Source organism: Solanum dulcamara, chromosome 11 (genome assembly GCF_947179165.1).
Source record: "Solanum dulcamara chromosome 11, daSolDulc1.2, whole genome shotgun sequence".
NCBI lineage: Eukaryota > Viridiplantae > Streptophyta > Magnoliopsida > Solanales > Solanaceae > Solanum > Solanum dulcamara.
The window spans coordinates 10,007,001-10,026,553 of NC_077247.1; the positions used below are offsets into that span (position 1 = coordinate 10,007,001).

General features: G+C 39.0%; 1 pseudogene; it reads left to right on the forward strand.

Moving 5' to 3' along the window:
- The first annotated feature begins 357 nt into the window (after positions 1-357).
- On the forward strand, positions 358-476 carry LOC129875428 (5S ribosomal RNA; annotated as a pseudogene).
- Positions 477-19,553: the final 19,077 nt, after the last annotated feature.

Below are 19,553 nucleotides of genomic sequence, written 5' to 3' on the forward strand. Positions count from 1 at the left end.
GTACGTAATGACGTTGATAATTTGGGAATCCTTAGCCTCGTATGGTCTTTCTTATTTTTTTTCCAAACTTTAACTAGCACTCGATCCTTTGGATTTTGCTTTTCAATCCTTAAAGTTGGCTGCCAAGGGGTGTTGAAATTTCCTCGCCACTAGCCCATATAGCCATTCTGTGGTTTGCCTCTCATTAACTAGTACTATGTTGATGAACAGTGGCATTCGAGTGCGTCGCCAGTTAGCAATTAACTAATCCTTGTTGTCTTGCTTAAATCATTTTTACAATAACCTCAATGTAACTTATAATACTCCAACAACATAATCTCATATCGTTTCTCTGCCGCTAGTTCAGATTCTTCTATCTCGCGTGATCACACCTGCATTATAATACTAAATTCCACCAGAATTTAGAAGTTAAGCTTGCTTGGGCGAGAATAATACTGGGATGGGCGACCTCCCTGGAAGTCTTTGTGTCACGTTTCATTGAATCCTTGCCATAATGTGTGGGGCACTCAACTTAGCCCAAGATTTATCTTAGCGTCGTCTCACCAATCTTTATGTGTTGCCTTGCCCTTTCCTCTGTTAACTTGTAACTGGTATAGGGGTAGATCTTTAGTTCCACTATGACCATGTCCTTTTTTTGGTCATTTTGGTTTAACTCCTCCTATTGTATTCACCCTTTTTTGTACGCACCCATTAATTAGAATTGGCTACCGAGTAGCGCTAAAGTTCGTTCATATAGTGACCTTTAAAGCCACTTTGATTTCTCCTCAACTAGTCTTAAAGAAATTTGATATATAAGCTTGTCAATACTATAGTAACCAGTTAGTCCTATCCGTCTTATTTATACCATTTCACAATTTTTCCTTACCCCCACTTGTAACCTTGTTGACACATTCTCGTGTCATTCTTTACCTTTACGAGAATATTAGAGAGTGCACGAAATACTTTGTCGCAGTTCTCTCTATTTCCTTATTTACTCCTTGCTCATCTTATCTCCTACCATAGAAGGCTTTCTATTTCTTTTCCTTGGTTATTTATCTATCACAATTTCATTTGCGACCAACTTTACAGCCAATATTTGGCTTTTGATCTAGCAAGTTGTCGTTATCCTTCGTAGTGTCCCTTGAGTTAGTCGATATCCTTTTATTGTTATCTTCTTTTGCTTTTGTGCGCACCCATCTTCTAGTGTTATATCATTCAGGGTCTTGTCAAAACTTATTAATGCTGTCTTACATACCATTTTGACTTCTATCCAATTACAGGTGGCTTCCAGATCTTTCTAACTTGGTTCAGCAAGGGATCTTATTTTAGTTAAAACATCCATCTTAAGCATGTTTCCCCATCAATTTCCTCCAGCTTACCCTTGTAGTTCTCTCACTTACTTCCCCCCTTTAGAGGGTACTTATTCTTTTACCTACTTATACCTTGCTCTATCTCTCTAGGTCTAGTCTCAAATTCGCCTGGTTTCCTTCCCCATTCTACTTAGTACTGCATCATGTCCCCGTTTTTCCATACATTTTATAACCTGATTATCTACGTACGGAACCTTGGCTAAATTAAAAAGCAACTGGAACCTTTTCATACATAGTGAGACATCTCCTCTATTAATTTGTACTTACGTAATGGGACCCTTGGAACAACTCGCCCAAGGACACATTCTACTTATCTTTATAAATGTTAATATACACTTGTAGACATTCTAAATTTTCTTTTAACAAGGCAACATTTGTATTCCGATATTCATTGTCTAAGGTTCTCTTGGAGTAGTGGCTTTCCCAACCTATATCCTTTGTTTCTTGGGATGAATGGAAGTTGTGCCATTTATTCCTTTAGTTTATCATCTTTGTCTCTCAAGAATTCCATTATTTTCGAGGCAACGTTATGTACACGCATTACTCCTTTATACCTTATAGCCTAACCCTTACTGTGTACCCAGCACAGGCTTTTAACTTAGTTATCATATACCAAGTATGCCTTACTAATGGTTCTACTTTATCCCTATATAATTGTATCACACCGTTCAATTCATACTTACCTATCACCATTTTAGTTCGTACTCATATTCAATTCCTAACATCTCTTTGATCTGCTTCTGCCCGAAGCTCTTTCCCTATTTAGTCGGTGGAGAACTATAAACTATTATCGTAAACCATTTTCCAACCATTGTTAGAAGAAACTAGAATCTCTTAATGATCACAGTACTTCTTTTAATACTTGACTTACCTTGTTTCCTTGTGATTTTATCCTCGAGTTATGAACAACTTATCTAATTTACAATTAGGAGTTGGGGGCTTGGTACTTTCAAAATGATTGAAGCTCAATTACTGGACATCTTACCTTTCAACCTGAGCTTCTCCTTTTTTTTTCTATAGCACAATTACGGCTGGAGATATTGTGGTCTATACTGTACCGCTCAGATAGACTTTTGTTTCTCCATAATAAACTTCCCCAAGTAAAAAGGGTATCCCTTATTGACGACATGAAGAGTACCTCTTATAGCTTTAACTTGACATAATATAGGTACTCGGTATCAATTTCCAACATATGTTATAAAGCTATGTTTTAATCCCTTTTTCTTATTCTGGGAAAATTTCGGCAGAGTTTCATCTATATTTCTTACTTATCCCAAACCTGCACGCAGAAAATACCAACAATGCCTCACAGGGCCAACACATATATATTTGTATCATATGACAGCCGCACATGGCTTTCAATAGCATCTCATATTATAGCCACACAGGGCTTTCAATGTCAATAATAATATAAAAATACTAGACTTACCTCGTATGTCCAACTTCAACTTGCATTTGTTGCATTTTCTCATCTACTTTTCCCTTCAATTTCTGACTTTACAATTCAATCACATGTCAATACCTTTCTCAATAGATATCTTTCATGCCTTTCCTTTACTTACCTGCGTGCTTCGTAACTTCCCATGTCATCAATTACCTCTTTCTGTTGATGTTGTCCTTTTGTTAAGATCCAAGGTTAGTATAAGGAGTTTTCCTATGACTCAGATCTAAAGCATGATCTCAGATGTCAAAAAAGGTAACATCCTAAATGTCTTGTAGCTTCCTATTTATAGATATGGCGTGCAACACATCGATAACCAAGACTCTACTAGATACGGTCTACAGACAATCTAAGGACGAAATGCTATGATACAACTTCTATCATGACCCAACCCCATAGGTCGCGACTGGGGTCCGACCTAACCCCCCGTATACATATCTATCAGTTGTGGTCATATTAAATTATAAAATGCAATGCATATAAATTTAGTGTAGTCAAACCGGACTACAACGACAAGATACATACATGAGAACCCCATGGGTTATAACAAAACAACACATACAATATATCTGTAGCCTCTTTCATTTGTATCATAACATGAAAGGGCGTGCAAGCCAGCAAGACTGCCATAACAAAACAACACATACAATATATCATATAGATCCAGCTGAACCAAACTGGCATATACAACACACATATACATGTCTGTAGACCTCTAAAATATTAACGACAACATATGGCGGGACAGGTCCTCCGCCGTACCCTGGAATAGCCAAAAAAATTTTATACATCAGTGGTCAGTATCAAAAACTAAGCTTCGATACAATGGAGCCTGTTCCAGCTGAGCTGCATGGAATCCTAAGCTGACAAACTCTCAAAACCTGTATTTGTACCTACGGGCATGAAACACAGCCCCTCCCCCCGAGAAAAGGGAGTCAGTACGACATATGTACTAAGTATGTAAAACATAACATAATACAACTGGAGGTATATCCGAAATAAAGAAGTAGAGGAACAAATTATCAAATAAGCAACTTATACCTGGGAAAGTAAAATCATGCATGCTAAAATTTTCAATATAATCGGCCCTATCAGGGATCTGGTAAATCATATTTGTAGTAACATCACCTCCTTATTACAACACATCATCATATAATCATATATATACATACGTACTCGGCCCTCTAGTGAGGGCGCAATGAACAATATAGTGGAATTACGCACGATTACTATTCCCGGCTCGAGCACGATGAAAGAAGTGTTATAGTATACACGAGTAGAGTAGTGAGAAATAAAACACAGTTTAAATCATTATCGGAGACTCAATGAAGTCATCTGGTGAATCATCCCTTGAGATCAGGGCAGAAAGTATCTGACGTATACCCTCTAAATGTCACTAAGGACTATGTAAAAGAGAGTTTTGCAAATCTTCGACTTATACCATTATGAAATATCTTATAGTAGTCCAAGCGTTGGTTTCCTCAGAGCCTTTCTTTTTTTTACAAAAAGATCTTAGTCGAATCAATTATTATATAGTCGTATAGAAGACTCAAGGAGTAGAAGTTTAACTACTTTAAAAGTCTTAGCATCCAGAAGTAATCAAGAGTCTTGAAGTCATATTCATAACCTAAGAGTGAAGTTGCCCCGAAGCTTTCGTCATCCATAGCCTACATCTAATACATGCCAAAAAGAAGAGAAAGAATAGGCTTTACATACCTATGTCAAAAACATGCCAAAAGAGAGCTTCACATACCTCATATGAGTAACTTTGTATCTCGTTCGCCTCGTCATCCTTTAAACCTATTCAACATAAAAGTAATACGAATATCAACCACTCTTAACTTTCCAGCATCTTAGGTTGCACCTTAGTATTCATGGAACCTATTTCCTTGTTCATCTCCTCAACTAGTTCTTTAATTGGTTAAGGCGTTAACGAAAATTGGGCAGCACCTACCTTATAATGTGCCCTATCCAAATCGTGGTCTTGTTAACCTTGTGACCGACCAATAATTAGCAACAACGGGTGATTGTGGGGTGAGAGAATTAATATTGATAGGTTATGGTTTATCAGAATGGCCTTGATGTGCCTTGTCATATATGGAATTTTAGGTGGTTAATTAATTTTTCTCAAAAATTTCAGTCACACGCTTGTTTTACCTTACTACCAGGGCTACCTTAGATTTCGGTGATTCCGTGTTGTTCCTTCGTTCTACTGGTAAACTACAATGGGTGTGTTGTGGTTCAAAAAGTAAAATTGCTTATTTAGGTCTTCTGTTGTGTTGTTCTTTGACTAATTCGGACCTTGGCTTCCATGGAGAAATGGAATTTCTCTTAAAAAGCTCAGACTTAGAATGGGGTCAAATTAATTGATGGAATCATCTCATGGTTTGTTATTCAGGGTCCAAGGTTTGTGTGTGTCATTGTGGTTAACTAGCAATGTTCTTTGTGGTGTTCATGGCAGTAGTTCGAATTTATTTAGGTCACTCTTAAAAAAGGTTCATATACTTGTTCGCTACTTACCGACTAATTTTTTGTTAGATTATGGTCGTTTACTCAGATTTGCACTCATGAAGTGATAAATGGACTCATGGCTTTAGTTTCGATTGCGTTTGGGTTAGCCTCTCATGTTGGTTTGGTTTTCTAGAAGTCTAGTTGGCAGTACAGTGACATTGGAGTTGGTGTCAGCAAAATTTTCTTTCCACCAGTGGACTTGGTTGTCCCTTAGAGTAGCCCTTTAAATTTTGAAAGACAGATTTCAGACTCAAGTTATTGGTTTTGGGAGTAATTGGGTTAGAACTTTGGGCTTGTGCCCTGGGTTGAGTAGCCTATTTTGAGTTTTTGCCGCTCTTTGATGTTCAAGTGGCCCTTGCATGTCATGACCCTATTCCTCAAATCATGATGGCACCTACTATAACTTACCAGTAAGCAAGCCAACCCGTAAACCCAGAAAGAAAAGTAATGGATTTGAGGGAAGAAACTAAAGAAGAGTGGAAAATAATAAAATAAGGAGAATAAATAAGTGGAAGTAAACCAAAACATGATATAAATAACTAAATATCCATCCAATAACTTGGAAGTCACAAGTACAGAGCTACTATAAATTAAAAGGTGAGTACAAGTCCCAAAAGTGGACCAGAAATATATACAACATCTAGCTGGTCTCAAAAGGCAATAGACGGTCCAACCATACTGAAGGAGATAGAAATAATGCCAAAACACCAAGTGCTCACCCTAATCTCCGAAGCTGACTACAACAGGCTTGATATTTTTGCGATAGTAGAAGGTGCTCAGTCCTGCATAACAAAAATAGATGCAAAGTGTAGCATGAGTACCAAGATAATAGGTACCCATTATGTACCATAAGCCGACTGAACAGAAAATGTAAAAACAATATAAAAAGGGGGAATAAGCGTAAATAGGAATCATAAAAAGAATCTAAGATGAAAAGGTACTATCTAAGAGAACTACAGTTAACTACACCCAACTATGCCCTTATAAGCCCAGCCAGAACACTTGTGTGCAAGTTAAATAAAAATTCGAACAAACCCCCATAAGACCGCCGAGTACACAGAATAGGTACAACTACCAAATATAGTAACCAAGAATCTAAGATACCATGAACCGTGTCATTTCCGAACCAAGAATCTCAAAGAGTTGATGAAACAAGAATACTTTAGGGATCGAGGCCGAGATTGGGACCAAGATGCTCGACCGAATATTCAATATAGCCAATGTCAGTACTGGGTACCCGGATAATTACCATAAAATATTAGTGTGGTCGAGGACAAGGCTGGGTACCTAGAGGCTCACTATAAGACATCGGTACGATAGAGGCTGGGATTGCCTACCTAAATTCTCTTCATACTAGCAAGCCGGTAGAGGTTGGGGCTGGATACCTTTATGCTCCCCCATGGAATTTCAGAATAAAGGATAGGACTGGGTACACGGATGCTCATAGATAATTTATCCCATGGTGCCGAGTATTCTTCTTTCCAAATGGTCGCTAATAGCCTAGAGAATCCCCCTACTATTGAATTAACCAATATACTGGCAAAGCTTGAATTGGATTCAAAATAGAACAATCACGAAGTCTAGTATTGCGGATGCATCTCAAAAGTGGCAATCATGCTGAGCTATGGATAGGGGTATTCTTAAGAATAAGGTTATCGCCTAGCTAGGGCCAAACTACCAGGCTCCAGCCCGCTACATCATTCTACCATGATCCAAGCCCAGTGGAGAGATGCCAGGGAAACTAAGGCAAGTTTACAACCTACACTAAGGCCAACATACTCCACAATATCAACAACATAATCACTCAATTCCTCTCACAATACTAACAATTAGTAGACAGGGTCACATGCTTCCAATTAACCAAAAAACCCAATAAAAGCCTAAAACATGATTTCTAATACCTAAGGAGTAGAGTAGTTTATATTTTGTCTTCTCTTCCTTCTTGGCTTAACAGGTATAGGAATCTTGATTGGAAGCCCAAGCTGGTCACACATGGGACACAATCAGCTGTCTTAAGCCTAAAGAGAGAGAAATTTGCTATTTGGAAGCTCCAACTTGGGCAAAAAGCCTTCAAATCTTGCAAGACTAAAGAAAAGGTTATATGTGCATACCTCATGAAGTTTTAGCTCCAACGGATAAGTGGAGATGTTAGTCGAGCGACCTTGAAAATGCTAACAGGCTCCAAAATTCTCTTTGAGATCCTTTCTTTTCTGTTAGCCTGTATAGGTCTTTGCTTGTCTTTGGTTATTTGATGTGTAGTTGCAGGTTGTTGGAGATATACACCAACATGCTTGAACAACAAATACATAGAGGACACCACTGATACAAGACTTTCCATGACTGAGACAAAAGGATTGTGCAGAAATGGAGACCCCTCTTGTTTTTGGTGCTTGTTTGGTTGTCTCTATTCCTTTGATTATTTTTGTTTAGGTGCAATAACTACTGGGGATCCACACACAAACAACCTGAACAAGATCACAAGAAAGGGCCTTTTCTGTGAAGCATGCTCCAACAAGTTCCTTAACCTCTCCTACTATGAAAGAAACTTGGAGCTGCACATAAACCTTCAGCAGCTTATCCATTCTCCCCATTTGTTTGTTTCTTTGGTACGTCTTTATGCAGGTTCAAAGATTCTTAAAAGAAGGGAGACAGCAGCTGGGCATAACTGGACCTCCTCTCCTAATCAATATTCCATCTATGCCTTCTCTAATAGCTCAACACCTGCAGCAGCACCTTGTGCAAACCCTTTCTTGCTGGTTGTTGTTTGTTGTGTAGCTGCAGATGTCAAGATGGATTCATCAACATGTTTTATCAACACCTACATAGAGGACATCACAGATACAACCACCAAAACAAATACCTCACTAAGAGGCCTACACAAGGACTGTGCAGAATTGCAATTCCCTCCTAGTTTTTGTGTTTGTTTGGTTGCTTGTCTTTGTTTGATTGTTTTTGTTTAGGTACATCAACAACTGGGGAGCTATTCCATCAGAAAAAGTTGGAACTGCTCACCAGGACTCCACAGAAGCAATCCCATAACATCCAATCCAGCTTTTGGCTTTGTTCTTCTTCATCCTTTTGGACATTACCTTTTTCCCTTTATGCAGAACCTCTTTGGAACTGCAATAAGGGATGCAGTAACCTGGGGCTTCTATGGAGCAGCACACTCAGTTTGCCATCCACACTCTCTAACATCAACACACCCCAACAACAACTCCTCCAACCTGCAGCACACAAGGAACAAATACAAGTTAATAGTACTGGTTACAAAAGCTTGCAGATTTCTTTGGTTGTGTGGTTTGTTGGTTTTGTTTGTCTGTGCAGGTACTCCAAGAAGTTGAACCTGATCACAACAAAGGACCTCCCTTCTTGTGTAACTGACACCAACAAGCAGCCTAAGCACAATGGAAGCAACAAGGAGCTGCACACAAACTCACACGAAGGGAGACAACTGCTTGGCTTAATTGGATCATCACATCAACTCTTAATCCATACCAAGTCCCCTGTCTCAACACTTGCAACAACCTTCTTGCACACCAGCTACAACTTCAAAGTTGAGAATGCTTGGTTTCTCAGGGTACCTGCAGCCATCATCACCCACCCTTTGTACCACCCATATGCAGCCCACAATGAGCAACTACAATTCACTAGTACCTGGTACAGCAGCCTCCAGATTTGTTTGTTTGTATATTTTTCTGGTTTTGTTTGCCTGTGCAGGTATCCCAAGGACTTGACCATCATCCAAAAGAGGGATCTACTACTGAACCTAACCTGCAACAACAAGCATATTATCACTGCAGCTAGAGAGGCAGCAAGGAGCTGGATACAGGACTGCAACAACCATGTTTGTTTGCTTCCTTGGCTACTTGTAGGTGCAGGTCCACATAGTTATAAACGAATGGACACTAAAGCATGGCTTACTAGGGCCTCTCCAGCACACTACAACATTCTTCAATACCTGCACCAACCATATACTTGGACCCCCATGCAGCCTCCTTAGCTGATAATCATGATACTGATACAATGGCACACTTCACCTAGATTTACTTGGTACGACAAGACTAAAAAGAGCAAAGATGAAAAGAAGTTTCCCAACCCATACGAGATAGAAGTTTCGTATACTTTTTCTGTTTCAATGGAGCTATGTCTGGTACGTAGCAAGTTGAATAGGACTAGTGTAGGTTACTTTCCTTTTTTCTCATGGACGGAGAGAGTCTCCCTCATTTATGTTTTCTTAGTCGATTTGTACCAGGAGGAGTCCTCTCATAGGTTTACTGCTTTCTAGTTATAGTTAGTCTCTTTTTTGTATCGGGGATGAGTTAGCTGACCTTAATAGGTTAGCCGACTTATGAACCACCATAGGATCGGAGGTAAGGTTTATGTCCCCCTCCTTGTATATTTTACTTTGTTTATTTATGTTAAGGCTTGGGGGTGATGCTCAACCCCTGACTATGCACGAGAGGTGGGAGCCTCGTGTAGGGTCTGTTCCCTTTTAAAAAAAAAGGTAAAAAAAACCAAGCTACCCTACCCAAATTCCATCTATTTCAACATGTTTTCACACATTTCAGCTCAATCTAAACAAAGAAAAACCATAGCCTACTTGTTGGCTGAACATGCATGCTCCAAATCTTTATGTCGGAGCTTTACCATTTTGAACAACCTCAAAATACTTTCACACCATCAAAAATAGAATAACGACGTCGTTACGGTTGTTTAAACACCAATTTCCTAATTTTCGAAGACGGACCAATTTTGGAGTCTAAAATGTAAACTGTGGGACTTGTATCTGAAATTCCAAAATTGACACCAAAAATAGGTTCTAAACAGTTCCCCAAGCTCAAGGATCAAATTACAACACAATCCGGGGTGGAAAAATAATGCAAGAGGATCATACAATAATTTCCCAAAATTTTAGCTAAGGAGATGAACATAGAAACACCTTTATGTAATTATTTCTCACAAGCGATACCCCCACACCGAAACCAAACATACCACAATGTTCCTTGCGAAAACCCCCACAATCTAGCCTAAAAAATATGTAAATACGGAGATAAATTGGCCAAGATACACTATTCCAAAATTTAACAAAATATCATTCTGAAAATGACTAAATAACTAGCTAGTTTCGTAAATTTACATTGAACGATGTGCCAAAAGTAGATTCTGACACCTCCACGATGTTCTCCTCATTATTCCACGTCCGATATCTTCCAGAATCACCTAAATTGGATCAAGATTTCTCTTAAAATTGCGAGCGAAAGTTTAGAAAAAATGTCTTTATAATTTGGCATTTCCGTATTTAAATACATCATGCCACATCATCGCTCGCGCACCATGTATTAGTAATTACCAAATCTTTGGTATCGACACTTCGGACCCATCCAGAGTCGGAAAAATACAAACCGTATATGGAAGCTGATTGGATATGACATTTTGGACTGAACGGTGTAGTCGAATTTCCCATTAGACATTGTTAGAATCAAATATAGGTCCAACCTCTGAATACTGAAATCTACCGAAGGGGGGATAAATGAACGCAGAAGCCTCGATAACCAAACAAAAAGTTGTTCTAGACTAAACTCGTCATTGTAAAACTAACCGCTCTATCAGAATTTTCATCAGAGTGCATTTTCCAAGAATGTTGACCAAAATCGACCATATGCTAACTTTAAAAGTCAAAACAACCAAATGGCCGCAAACTTATACGCTTTTGCCTAGATACTCATGATGACCATTCTCCTAGCTTAATTTGTCCAGTCTAGAGGTGTTGGAACCATCACAATTTGAATTCGAGGTCTCCTTGACCCAAAGCTCAAAAAGTTGCAATTAAACCAACTTAGGCATTCAAAATACTAAAATGAGCTCGGGACCACTAAAAATTCAAGCAACACTTCTTCTGAACAAAAAATTAACCCCTGAATCCGACGGAATTGTTGAAATTGCATTTTGAGCATTAGAACTCCGAAAGTCAACAAAAGTCAAACCTTGACCTAAAATTCTTCAAATTCCCAATTCAAGACCTCAAATCTTCATTAAAACTCCAAAACTAATTTCGTAAACTCTCCGAGACAATTTCCATATTCCGTAGCTACTAGAATCAACTGAATTCCATTCCGAGACCGATAGCTTAGGTGGACACCAAATACCAATTTTGAATACTTAAAGATTATGAAAACTCAAAATTTTCAAAGACAACTTTTCTATGGATTTTCTAAAAAACAACACCTAGTGCTAATCAGAAACAACTTGAGGAAACTAAAAGAAGGCGTAAAATGGTCATTTTACAAACCTTCCAAAAATAACCTTCAGGGTCATTACATCATCTACTACTAAAAGAAATTTCATTCGCGAAAGTGAGGGTCAAGAAGTACTTGAATCAACAGGCTCATCAAAAAAAGTCAGGTGATCATCCAACTTAACAGAACTATACTTAAGTACGTGGTACTCATCTCGGATGAACTAGCGCAACATAGAAATATGGAAAACAGGTTGTATAGATGAAAATTCATGAGGCAATATTAGCTCATAAGCAACCTTTTAAACTATCCTCAGAATCTCAACAGGCCTAATATACCTCGGGCTAAGCTTAACCTGTCAGCCGAATCTCATCACGCCTTTCAAGGGTGATACCCGCAAGAACACCAAATCTCTAACATCAAAGTGAAAGGGTCAGCACCTCTTATCAATATAACTATAGTACCTATACTGAGTAGTCCTCAGGATATCCTAAATAACTCAGACCCAGGCTATGACATCATAAAGTAAATCGATACTGTGTGGCCCAAGCTCTGAAGAATCAAACAAACCATCCAGAATGTGGCCACGCCTACCATATAATGCCTCAAACAAGGCCATCTGAATAATAGAGTGGTAGTTATTGTTATATGCAAACTCTGCCAAAAGTAAGCACTACACCCAATAACCCTTAAATTTCATTACACAAGCTCACTGTATATCCTCTAGAACCTGAATAGTATACTTTGACTTACCATCGTTCTATGGATGAAATGTCGTGCTAAGATCAACCCAAATAACCCATTCTTGATGTAAACTAAGATTCCCTAGCTGGTACAATAGACACCGGTACCCCATGAATATAGATTTGAGATTGATGATCTATAATAAAAGTGGACCGCATCGGCAATAAATATGATGATTTGGTCAATCGATCAATAATGAAACAAATACCATTATTACTAAGAGGATCTGAGGTAATCCATCACAAATTCCACTGTAATCTGCTCTTATTTCCACAAATGAATGGGTAATCTCTAAAACACTCCACCACACCCCTTATGCTCAACCTTAATCTACTAGCAAATCAAACAATAGGTTACATACTCACATATATCTCTCCTCATGCCATACCATTAGTAAGGTTGTCGCAAATCCTAATACATGTTCGTAGTGCTTGGATGATTAGAATACCTAGAATCATAGGCCTCGCGTAGAATCAACTAAATGAAGTCTCTAACTCTGGGAACACAAAGGAGACCATCAAACTGTAGTACCCCATCTAAATCAATAGAACCATGTCCACCCTCACCCCATAATACAACCTCTTAAAGCTCTACTAATGCTCTATCCTTAAACTATCGACCACGAGTGTGATCAAATAGATATGACCAAACTCCCACAAAAGCCAGAATCGATCTAGAATATGAGATATCCAACCTAACCATCCTATTATCTAAAGACTGTATGTCAAAGGCTAGGGGTCGCTCCAGAATAGAAAACTAAGCTAAACTACCCATACTTCCCGCCTTCTGACTCATCATGTCCACTATTATATTTGCCTTGCCCAGATGGTAGAGGATATATATATCATAGTGTGCTAATAACTCTATCGAGCGCCGTTGTAAGGTCCATCTGAAGCATAATGTACAATAGGATGCAGTGATCCATATATTTCTCACAATGAACCCCGTATAAGTAGTGCCTCTACATTTTGAGCACGAAAACTACCGCTATTAACTCTAGGTCATGAGTGGTGTAGTTGTGCTCGTGCAGTATCAACTGGAAGAGTCAGAACAAGAGCAGTGGTGAGAAACTTCCTGAGCTTTCGAAAGCTCATCTCAAACTTCTCGGACCAAACAAAAGAAACATCCTAATGTGTCAAATGGGTCAATGGGGCTATAATTGTAGAGTAACCCTCAATGAAGCACATGTAATAACTGGCCAATCCAACGAAGCTTTGAATATCTATTATAGATGGAGTCTAGCCCAACCACGAATAGCCTCAATCTTCCCCGGATCTACCATGTTACCTTTCTTGGACATCACGTGTCTCAAAAATGGAACAAACGCCAACCAAAGCTCACACTTTGAGAATTTACTCCACGAATATTGTGCGTGCTCCTTTCTACTCTGCGAGTACACTAGTATATCATCAATGAATACAATCACGAAGGAGTCAATATAGGGTATGGATACTCCAATGATAAGGTCCATTAAATCAATAGGGGTATTAGTAAGCCCAAAAGACATCACAAAGAACTCGTAGTGACTATAACGAGTCCAAAAAACAGTCTTAGGAATGTCTGTAGCTCTAATACAAAATGTTGGTAGCCAAACCTCAAATCAACCTTAGAAAACATGGTGTCATCTTGAAGCTAGTCAAATAGGTCATCGATATGAGGCATGTGGTAATAGTTTTTCACTGTCACCTTGATTAGAACATTGTAATCAACACATCTATGATTTCCAAAATATGGGGTACTTAGTAGGCATCATAGGCTGATCTAATAAGCAATACGATGATGCTAATAATAATAAGAGAGGAGCACAAATTACAGATACGAGAAATGAGGGTACGGGAATAATCATATGGAAATCAAGTAAGTCCAACCAATCATGTAATTACATCAATAATCTCAACTAATAAAATATTAGGAGAATGCACAATTATAACTCATAGTTAAGGCTCAATATCCTCCAAGAGTATCATGAAGTGTTTGAAATAATCCTCGAGCTCATGAAATAATAGAGCGCCCGCAATCATACCTCGAGCTCATCAACATAAAAATAATAATCCAAAATTTGTATCAATGGGCCACCTAAAATTCACACCTCAATAATATCAAAGGAAATAAAATGTATCCCAAAGTCAATAAAAGGGTCACCCAGAATCATTCCTCGAGCTCATCAACTATGAATTTCCATAAATAAGTTATCACCGGTGTTTCCATAAATCCCTCCTATTTATTCATCAACCAAAATTTCTATTATCAAATTATCGAAGAATACATTAACACAAGGTTAACGATACCCATATTGATATAATTAAAAATGGAACTAAAATTGGGTAAAAATTTGACATTGGGACCCATGCACGAAATCGAAAAACAAACTCCATCCTAAGGTCCCAAAAAAATCAAGGAACGTATGCCCCTAAAATAGGCACATTCTGAGTACCAGAAAATCTCAAACCATCCCACCAAATTTAATCCCTACAATATTTCAAAAATGTAAAAAACAATAAAATTATGTGAAACTTACAAGGTTTTGATGACGGAAAAGGGTTTTGGAAAGTCCCCACAAGAATACCCAATGCACTAGAATGAGAATGATAAAAAATGATCAAGATTTTCTCCCCAAAATGGAGTTTGATATGTTAGAAATGGGAAAATAGGGGCTGGTATCGGGTCTTAAAAGACTTACTGCTAGGCCCCTATTTGTCCTTTGATGCCGAGTCAAGCTCTACAAACATTGAGGTGAGAAAGTTTACTCTTCGCTAATGCGGGGGCTTATCCACAAATGTGGAGAAAAACTATCTATACATCCACAAATGTGGCCTGAGGTGCATGAATGCGGAGAAGAAAAGGCTTGACCTCTATGAATGCAGCTAGGGGCATGCGAGCACGGAGAGTAATTGTAATGTGCACCAGCAGTTGTGGTGCTGCATTTTCACTAAGGGAATAAGTCCTTCAACAAGGTCTCTGAACTCATTTAGAATTTCGTTGTCACAAACGAACTATGCTACCCAACTGGAAATGACATTTTGAACTCAAAGGAGTCTAGAATTTCCCAATAGAGATGTTTTGATGGAAACATGACCCAAGTCAAAGATTTTAAAGAAAACCCTTAAAATGCATAAACAACAAAAAACTCAATCCAATCACCTTGGGACAAAAACCAAAGGTCGTTCTAGACCAAATATGACATTCTAGAGCTAACTGTGCTGATGAAATTTTCATCCAACTGCATTTACTAAAATTATTGACTGAAGTCAACCTTGGCCAAAATTTAAAGTTAAAATGGCAACAAAACCTAAACTCAAAATGGAGACTCCAAAACCTAAACCAACCTTCCTTAAGCTTTAAAAATGGCCAAACTACCTCAAAAATCAAATGGATATTTTGGAAAGTGTGCCACCTATCCCAATTTTACATATGAGAAGTAAAGAGGCTATAGGAAGGGGTAAAATGGTAAAAAAATAAAAAAGCACAAAAATGACCTTTAATATAATTACAACATCTAGTACTAAAAGGACTTTCGTCCTTGAAAGTCGAGAAATAAGGGTACCTGGTGACTCAAAAAGGTAAGGGTATCCTGTCCGCATGTCCTGCTCGGTCTCCCAAGTAGTCTCCTCGATCGGACGATGCCTCCACTGGACTTTCACTGATTGAATCTCCTTAGACCTTAACTTCTTAACCTGCCTAACCAAAATAGCCACACTCTCCTTCTCAAAGGCCAAGGACTCATCAAACTAGACTGAAGCCCATCGAAGAATGTGATACTCATCTGGAATATATTGCCGCAGCATGAAAACATAAAATAAAGGGTGAATACCTGATAGTGCTAGGGCTAATGCCAACTCATAAGCTACCTCCCCTACCCGTCTTAAGATCTTAAAAAGACCAATAAACCTTGGTCTAGGCTTACCCTTTCTATAGAATCTCAGCATGCCCTTTATGGGCAACACTGGCAGGAATACCCGGTCTCCAAGCATGAACTCCAAAGGCCATACCCTCTGATCACCATAACTCTTCTTCATACTCTGGGTAGTGTGGAGCCTCTCCAAAATTATAAAAAATCTGTCCATTGACTCACGCAAAAAATCAATATCCCAAGGCCTAATCTCAAAGGCTAGAAACTAATCCACTACAGAGCGATATCTTGTAATATAAAATGCCTAAAAATGTGCCATCTTAATGGTCGAATAGTAGATATTATAAGATGCAAACTCTGCCAAAGCTAAGGATTGATCCCACTGACCTACAAAATCAATAACACTAGCCCGTAGCATGTCCTCCAAGACGTGAATAGTCCTCTTTGATAGGACATCGGTATAGGGGTGGAAAGTTATGCTGAGCTCGACTTAGTTACCCAAATCCTTCTGTATATACCCTAGAAATGCGAAGTGAACTAGGTACCATACTCTAAAATGATAGATATCGGCACCCCAGGCAATCAAACAACCTCTCAGATATAAATCTGAGCCAACTTCTATGAAGTGTAGGTAGTTTGGATACGTAAGAAGTGAGCATACTTTGTCAATCGATCTATGATAATCCAAATAGAATAGAAGACCTGGTAAGTACGTGGTAAACCCACTAAAAAGTCCATAGCTATCCACTCCCACTTCCACTCTTGAATGGGTAGTCGTTGGGTGAAACCACCTGGCCTTTGATGCTCGAACTTAACCTACTTACATTATAAGCACCTAGCCATAAAAGATACAATGTGTCGTTTCATCCCACACCACAGTAATTCTATTATAAGTGGTGATACATCTTTACAACACAGTATGAATGGAATATCTGCAATAATGGGATCTTGAAGGATGAGCCTGACTGGATCTCAAACTCTAAGAAAAAAAATACGACCCTCAATCCTTAAAATGCCCTCCGGATCTAAGGTCTCCTTCCAAGCCTCCCCACTGACTACTTTATCATGAATCACCCTTAGTTGTGGGTCCTCAAACTACTGTTCTCAAATCTTCTCCATCAAGGAAGACCTAGAATCTACATAAGCAAGTACCCTACCCGCCTAAAAAATATAAAGACGAACTATCAGGTTAGCTAAGGACTTAATGTACAAAGCAAAAGACCACACCACAATTGATAAAAATGCCGAGCTCCCCATACTCATCGCCTTACAGCTAAAAGCATCTGCCACTACATTTGCCTTGCCTGAGTAATAGAGAATGATGACATCATAGTCCTTCAGTAACTCAAACCACCTGCGTAGTCTCAAATTAAGGTCCTTCTGGTTGAATATGTAATAAAGACCTAAGTTGCGCAGACTCTTTACTTATAATGCCTCACCCGAGTTAGATTCTCCATAAATACACTACTTTTAGAGAAAACAACATGCGTCCGATAATACTTTTAAGGAGTCCGAGCAACATAGATGAAGACTACAGTGGTCAGTGTAGATCTCACAATGAGCTCCATAGAAGTAATGCCTCTAAATCTTCAATGCGAAGACTACCATCGCCAACTCCAAATCATGTGGGTGGTAGTTTCGCTCATGTACCTTCAGCTGCCTAGAAGAATATGCAATAACCCTACCCTACTTTATTAAAATGTAACCTAACCCAACACGGAAGCATTATAATACACTGTAAATCCCTAGCGCTCAACAGGAGTAGTAAGAATTAGAGCTGATATCTATAAGGCCTTAGGTATCAAGAAGCTCGCCTCATACACGCCATACCACTAGAAAGGAACATTCTTCTGAGTCAGTTTGGTCAAAAGCATTACAATAGAAGAGAACCCCTCCACAAACCATCTATAATACCCTGTTACCCCGATGAAACTACAGACCTTGGTAGGGCCTAGCCCAATAACGAACTGTCGTTATCTTCACCACATCTACCATAATCCTATGTTTGGACACCATATACTCTAGGAATGCCACAGGCTCAAGTCAAAACTCACACTTAGTGAATTTGTCATATAATTGTTGATCCTGCAAGTTCTCAAGAGAAAGTTATGGTAGATTGGTTGGAAATACATAAGGAAACTCTTATGCCACTATAACAGAATCAATACAAGGACTGTCAGCAATGGTGTCATGGACATAAGCAAGATAGTCTAGACACCCCTTCCTAAATAACCATTGAGCCCTAAGGAAGGATATCACACCATATGGTACATAACTAACTGCACCTGTCCATATGACCGCAGGAATGGCAAGCATACACGAAGTAATGGTCTTAGAGAAGTAATCTAAAACTGCATGATGGGAAGACAACCAATCTATGCCTAGAATCAAGTCAAAAAATAACATATCTAGCAAATAAGGTCTAGTCTAGTATCATACCCTACTATAGTCACCACACAAGATCGATACCCTTGATCTATTACTAAAGAATCAACTACGGCGGTAGCTTCACATATAGGCAAAGATAATGGCACATATAAAACATCCTATCTAGTAGCATAATGAGAAGACACGTACAAGTCAACACTGGATCAAATACATCATAGGTAACTTGATGAGAGACGAAGGTCATACCTATGATAATAGCATTCGATGTATCCTCCTCTAGCCTACCCAAAGAGAATAAATGTGACTACGTCCACCTCTACCACTTTTGCGATTTGCATAGAGACCACCCCTAGTACCCTGAGAATCACTTCTAACACATTGCACACTCAGTCTAAGTGGCTAAACAGGGGCCCTAGGGGTCTGAACTTACTGACCTTGCTGCATCTGGCATCTGCGGTGGCTAAAAGTAAGACACTGTTTATCAAAGTGACATATAACACCACACTTATAGGATTGTCCTCTGAGTGAACCCCTTTGTGATATCCCAGCTGAACCCAAACAATACGGCCTGAATATCCAGAAGTCTAACCCCGAAAAGTCTGACTCGAATTTTGGCTGCCTTGACTGTCGCCACCTAGTGATTCATCATCGGTAAGCTATAAGTCTTCCAGAATCAGTCTACAAGATGGATACTTTGTGGATGGCCTCTACTAAAAGAGACCCTATCATGTGACCACCATCCATTGAAATTATCCTGGCGGTGAGGCCTCTTTTCGCTACCTCCTTAGGCCTCATGACATATAACCTTAATAGTACGGGCATGATCTACTATCTAAAAGAAAAAATAGCCCAACGAAACCATTTGCTCTGTAGCCAATAACAAAGAAATGACAACCCTCTGACAATCTGGCATACCTACTTCTCCTCTATTCACATGATCATGGTAGTATACCATGAGAGCTCATGGAATCAAGACTCATACATTATGACCATCATCGATCCCTGCACCAGCACTGTGAAATCATCACTTAATC